This window comes from Crocodylus porosus, unplaced genomic scaffold, assembly GCF_001723895.1.
Source record: "Crocodylus porosus isolate Cpor-Errol unplaced genomic scaffold, CroPor_comp1, whole genome shotgun sequence".
Taxonomy (NCBI): Eukaryota; Metazoa; Chordata; order Crocodylia; family Crocodylidae; genus Crocodylus; species Crocodylus porosus.
The window spans coordinates 1,724,811-1,731,675 of record NW_017728910.1 but is presented as its reverse complement, the minus strand read 5'-3'; positions in this window follow the sequence as shown (position 1 = coordinate 1,731,675).

Here is a 6,865-nt window from a genome sequence, read left to right as displayed (position 1 = left end):
GGCTAGACATCAGGCAGTGCTACTTCACTGTCAGAGCGGCTAGGATCTGAAACCAACTTCCAAGAGAAGTGGTGCTGGCTCCTACCCTGGGGGTCTTTAAGAGGAGATCAGATGTACACCTGATTTGACCCCAGTACTCTTTCCTGCCATGGCAGGGGGTCGGACTAGATGATCTACTAAGGATGATAACTGATGATTAAAATACATGGTAACTGATTATTGAAATACATCTTTAAATGATTTAGGAATATGAAAGGCAACACATTATACTTGAACATAATTTTATGCAGCTGCTTCTGTTAGTTTTTAAATGTTTGTTTTAGTTTCTTCCATTATGAAAAGTATATAAATGAACTTATTTCATAGCTATGCATTTTCTCTGCAACTGAACAACAATGCTTTAGTATTGGATTTATTCACAGACATTCAAGGCATTATGTCATCCCTGATAGGAATGTTCATAGCCATGCAGCGAAAAACCTTTAGTAATACAAGAAAGGACATAATTTTGTCCAGGGATCCAGGTTTTCCATTTCCCACAGAAAAATGGAAAAAATGCAGATTTTCCCTTTTAACTGAGAAAAACAAGGATTTCATTTTAATGAAAAAAATGTGAATTTTCCACTTTTGTAAAGAACTCTCTTCAGGCTGGCAGAGTTCCAGCCTGCAAAAGCCTAGGGGAAGCGGGAGGAGGGTTGTCAGGCAGCAGGAGCCATGTGTATGTGCACATGTACACATGCACATAGCTACTAGGCAGCCAAGAGAGTAGCTGCCTGCAGGTAAGTCTGGTGGGGGGATCTGAGGCCCCCCATAGGGAAGAAGTAAGTGAGTTGGGCAAGGCTAGGGATGGGGCTCTTGCAAGGGCATGTACCTCCCAGATTTGTGTCCAGGGTGGTGAAGGCTCAGGCTTCCTTCCCTGCTGCCCTTCCTCTGGTGCCTTTGTGGCTCAATAGTCAGGACTTGGCATGGCAGGGCAGAGTGGGGCCAGGCAGGGAAGCTCCTTTCCACTGCAAGTCCCATGCCATACTGGCAAAGTGCCCTTTTCCCTGGCAGCTGGGGTCCCTTCCAGCATGGCTGAGGGGGCTGTGGGTAGAGCTCTGATTTTCAAGGTAGAGGCCTGGATAATTCTATTTCTACACCAGGATCCTTGGTCATAACACTGTAGCCCTCAAAAAATTCCAGGGAAGCCATGTTGTAGTCCTTTTGTGACAGGAGAGGAGTGATTGTATGGTATAGCTTGGCATAAGGATAGTTTGCATATAACAATTAGCTAGATGCACAGGCTCCCAGGCAGGTGGTTTCTTCTCTTAGTAGGAACTAATCATAGTAAGATTTATGTGCATGTGATTAAGTGGGGTCAGGTATCTGAATGCACATTACTACTACTTCTGTTACATACATGTGCCTTAATACTTTTTTTTAATAATCCAGTTCCAGGTGTTAACCAGAATTTCATTCCTACTTTGATTGTAAATGTTAACACTTACCTGTTCCAGAAGCATATTGTGAAGCTACCTATTGTCACGCACACCTTGTGAATCAATATGTTTGCTACCCCTATGTAGCTTGGCCTAATGGTCACTGGATTGGTGGACTCTGTATCAAATGCAGGTTAAAGTCACGATGAGGATTATTAATGCTTTAAGTCAGTGGTTCTCAACCTTTTTGAAGTTGAGGTACCCCTCAGAAAATGCCAGCTCTTAGTTTTCACTCTCTTTTTGACTACACAAAAGTAATAGAATAGTGGTTCTATTCCAAAGAATTTAGAAAGAACACAACTATGGATTTCTACTTGAAACCTCTGGGCTTATCTTGTGCATGAAGTTTGCAAACTTAGCAGTGCTAACATTGTGTGGCATCCCATGGCATCCTTGAAAGGAACTCTCGGTACCCTAGGTTAAAAATGTAGCACCCTGGTTAAAAATCATTGCTGTAAGTATTATCTGCCCCAGATTTTATGAGAGCATACCTATCTGGCTGGCTGCTTCCCTCATGTATGCATTATAATACATGCATTGTTGCCATACTGGGGCTAAAGAGTACATGAAGAAATGCATGATTAACTAACTCTAGAAGCAGTGCTAGAGGATGTCAGTGCAGAATCCAAGTTCTAAGTTTGGATTTGCCTACGCCAGTGATTCTTAGCAAAGGTAGCATGGCATATTCTGACCTGGGCAATCCAGACAAGCATGCATGTGCCTCCTGCAGCATCTCAAACCAGTTTGAATTATCACAAGAGGCATGCTGTGAACAAAAAAGTGTTTCCGCACTGCATGTTTGTAGCATGGGCTCAAAATCTGACACCTGGAAATTCAGGTAGTAAAAAACAACCAACCAAACAAACAACACAGGGGGGAAAAAGTGGGGCAAGGAATGGTCCTGGACTATAACTTGAGGTAACTTGGAAGCTGGTCCTCTAGTGGGATGCTCTGGTTTCTGGTCAGAGCATCTCTGTGGTGCTGCTGCTTCCCCAACACGAGGCATGCACCCTTAGCATACTGGGGCAAGCAGAAGAGTGGGGCAAGAGTTTGGCATGACTGGGGCCTGGGTGCTGTCCCAGGTAAGTTAGGGATGTGGGGGTTTATGTTTGTGGGTGGGTGTGAGGAATGGCGAGGGAGATGTTGGGCATGTGTGGGGAATGGCAGAGGGTATGGGGGGGAAGTGGATGGGTGGGTCTGTGGGTGGGTTTGTGGAGGGGCTTGAGCGGAAGCTGCCACTTGCCTTCCCCACCACCCCTGGTGCCAGGGGCAACAGCCAGTGCAGCCATGGCCCAGCTTCAGGCACAGCCCATAACAGCATGGTGCTGCCTGATGCAAGCTCTGTACATGCTGAATGGACCTGGCCTGGCCCAGCCCCCACCAGTCCTCAAAGGCATCCAAGGAGCTGGTAGATCCCACCCAGTGTGTGGACCAGTGAGAAGAAAGAGGTCTTGCAGTCCCCAGGCACCTTCATGGCCAGAGCTTCCTTCCTGGTCATGTACAAGGCTCACTTGGTCAGGGCCAGGAGAAGGTTGACCAGGAGGTCCCTGGACTTGGTAGGGCCATGGATGGGGTGTCCAAAAATAAAAGCTGGAGGGTAAATTTCATCCATTACCTCAGGAGGAGGCTCCAGAGATGGAGGTGGAGGGGCTACAGCCTCGTGCACTTGAGCATCATGTACACCAGGGTCTCCCTCTGCCCATATTGGTAAAGCTCACCACATACACACCCATGACAATGGCTCAATGGAGAAGCCACCAGCTGAGGTCCCCAGAGGCTTGTGGGATGAGGGTGGAGTACAGGCTCAGCCACTGGGGTGCCCAACTACCAAGCAGGTCCCCCCACTTGGTGTCTGGGCGAGATGCGAAGGTAGCATGGTGGATTGTGTGATGCATGAGTGTGTAGAGGTGGTGGAGAAGTAGACCAGTTTGGCATCCTCCAGCCAGCTCAGGTCCAATCCATTGTGGGTAAACCCATGCATCAGGCCAGTGCAGTGGGCTCCACCCTTGCCTATCATAGTCCAGGAGGTCTCTGATATGGGTAAACAACACCCGTGGCCAGACTCTGTCACAACTGGGGTGCCTGCACTGTCAGCATTTCTAGCTGGGGGTTCCAGAAGAGGGGCTTGACCAGCAGGTTGGCACCCTGGGTAAGTGTTGTAGGGGATGTAGACACAGAGACCAGCCTCCAGACCCAGAGGAGGTCTTGATAAAACTCTGGCAGCCCTCACAGGTCCTGCAGGGAGAAGCCCCACAAGCCAAGGAGCTGCCAGTCACATGAGAGCCCTTGAAGTGGTAGAGAAAGAAACACCCCAGGTGAGCCCATGCCACATGGCTACCAACACTGTTGCTGCAGGGCCTGAAGGCAAACCAGGCCCTAGCTGCCCTCTTGCAAGGGGAGGCTCAGGACCTCTTCAGCGACCCAGTGCTGTCTTGTCCAGAAAAACTCCAGCACCCATCTCTGGAGCCTGGCATGACTTCAGGGGGCACCAGCAGGGTATGGAAGCAGTGCCAGAGTATAGACAGGACCAACTGGTCCAACACCAGTACTCTCCCACAGAGGAATAGCTACTACAGCAGTCCTGCCCATGCCTGGAGCCACTCTACCTTCCTTGCCTCTGGCTGGTGCCAGTTCTCCAGCAAAAAGGGGCTCATGGAGGACAGGTAGATCCCTGGGTAGAGCAGCGAGCCCAAGCTCCACTGGATTCCATGGAGCGTGGGGGGGAGTGAGCCCACCTGCTACCTATCACCCACCCTCAGGCCAGAACTCTTGACCCAGTTGATCTGGGCAGAGAAGGCTGCCAAGTACAATGCCTGGCAGGCCTCCACCCACACCAGGTCACCCCGGGTCCTTGACAGTGAGGAGTACATCGTTGGTATATGCTGACAGGACCAGCCACTTCCACAGGAGCACCAACCAGCCACCCTACTGGCTACCAGAGCACCAACTCTGCCACGCACCTCCACAGGAGGACAAGGAAGGGCTACAGAGCCAAAGTGTACAGTTGGCCCTATAGAGGACAGACTTGATGTACCCCTCACCTGAATGGGATGGGCTCTGTCAGGGTCCAGTTGAGCTTGACTAAACACACTGAAGAGGCATACATCACCTAGAGAGCCTGCATGAAGTGGGGCCTGAAGCCAAAGGCCCTCAGCATGCCTGTGAGGTACCCATGATCCAACCTGTCAAACGCCTTCTCCTGGTCCAGGGACAGGAGGGTGAAAGACAGGTCCTCCCGGTGCGCTATCTCCAGGAGGTCCTGAACCAGGGACAAGTTACTGCAGATGCAATGCCAGGCACCATGTACAACTTGCTCCACACCAAAGTGCACGTCCGGCCACGTGCGCTGAAGCAAAAATCCCTGGCACAAATTTGTGCCTCTCCTATTTGAACTGCTGCAAGATTATGTGCCTGCATGTGTGGATGTGCTCTCTGTGATCTTTCTGAGATCTTTGCTATAGAAGAATTGTTGTGTTGTTTTTCTCTGGTTGAGAAACAAGTGAAAACTAAGAGCTGGCATTTTCCAAGGGGTGCCTTGAGGCTAAAAAGGTTGAGAACCATTCATGAGCTGATCTAGGATTTCTTAAAGTGGGGTGTGGCACACCACTCTCAAACCATTGGTGGTGGGGGCTAGGAGCAATTGGAGCCCCCAGGCTGGTGGGGGACATGAGGGAAGCTAGGCAAGGATCAGACCCTTGAAGCAGGGGACCCGTGCCCCTGGCTAACCCAGACATGGGTGGAGCCTCAGAGCCTCTTCTGCCCTGCTCCTGCTGTAGGCTGCAGGGAGAGCTGTAAAGGGATCTCGGCTCTGCCATGACAGCTGTGGTGGAAAGAAATGGTTTGTCCTTCCAGTACCAACTACCTGCTCCACCCCTACAAGCTCCCAGTTGTCCCCCACTAGCATAGAACAGATGCTGGAAAGAGGAACCCGTCCCCCACTGCCACTAGTAATGGAGAAGCCCCACACCCTTCACTGCCATGCTCCAGCTATGTGCTACAGGGAGGATGTGAAGGGTGCAAGGCTCAGCCAGGGCCAGCAGCACCAGCATGCAATTCCTCCTTTCAGTATCTGCTTCCTGCCCAGCTGCTTCCCCCAGCCCCTCCCCACAAGCCACATCTCCTGCTGACAAGGAACAAGCTCTTGAAGAAGGAACCGGCACACCACCTACGGTATTTGTGGCTGAGGCTGGCACCCTGAAGAACAGGAGTGGGGCAGGGGGACTCTGGAGCTCTCCCCATGCCCACATCAGCCAGGAACAATGGCGGTGGTGGGGACTGGGTCCCTCCCCCCAGAGCCCCCTTCCAGTGGCGGGGGGGAAGGAATCATAGTTGAGGAGCAGCAGGTGCAGAAAGAGGAAACCAGCCTGCTGCCACCACCCCCATGGCACCTTGTGTATCTTGCTGGGGCAGAATAGCAGAAGGTCTGGGGCTCCCTTTGCAGTTGGGTCAGTCAGGGGCAGCAGTGGAAGGGGGTGCACTGCTAAACCTCCCTAGATCATCCCCTTGAATGACTAGTCTACACTACAGAAACTCTGTTCCTCAGGTCATGTCAGTAGAGCCCCCTAGTAGGGATGCAGTGTACCCTGTCAGTAGGAATCTTCCTGTTAACTTAGCTGCACCACCACTCTGAACAATGTAAGCTTAGTTAACAAATGCACTTCTCTGTTGTTATGGCCTTTTTACCCTTTCTACCCTGGCATACTATGCTGACAAAAGTTGGTAATACAGGTCGAGACAAAGCCTCTATTCCCATCTATACTATATGCAGAGGGATAACGTAAACGTTTTTGGTGCCCTCAGCAGTGCAGGGGGAGTGAGCACTTCCCTCCTTGCACAGCTGGTCACAATACAAGCTGCTGCCTCAGCACAAGCTTCCAAAAGCATGAGCTCCCATAGTGCCTGCTATTCTGGCACCCTCTCTGCCTGCTTGTCCCTCCCCACTGCTGAGTTATATTACCAACCATATTCAGTGGAATGGAGCAAAATAGCACAACAGGTTTATAAGAAGCAGGCTAGTATTATTTATAGTGACCTAATGCATCTGCTACTGTTTGCTGATATGCAGGGAAAAAAAGGGAACTGCCCTTGCTCGACCAACGGCCCTGAGAAGTCCTGGCCCTAGAGGAATTTAAAGAGAACAGCTTTTTACTTAGAAATGACAGCTTTGCAAAATGAAATAATAACTTGGCTCACCTCAGAAAGGCAGTAAAGCTAAAAGTCACTTCCATTGGTAACCCCCTTCTGGAAGAGATAGTTAATGAGAGGGAAGGTATAAAAGTCAGAAGAACTGGGCCCCAGGCAGAACTGCTTCAGGGAGGACAAGGCTGAGGACCCGATAAAGGAAGTAGTCTTGCCACCCTGGATGAAGGGTGGGGTTCCTGAGACCT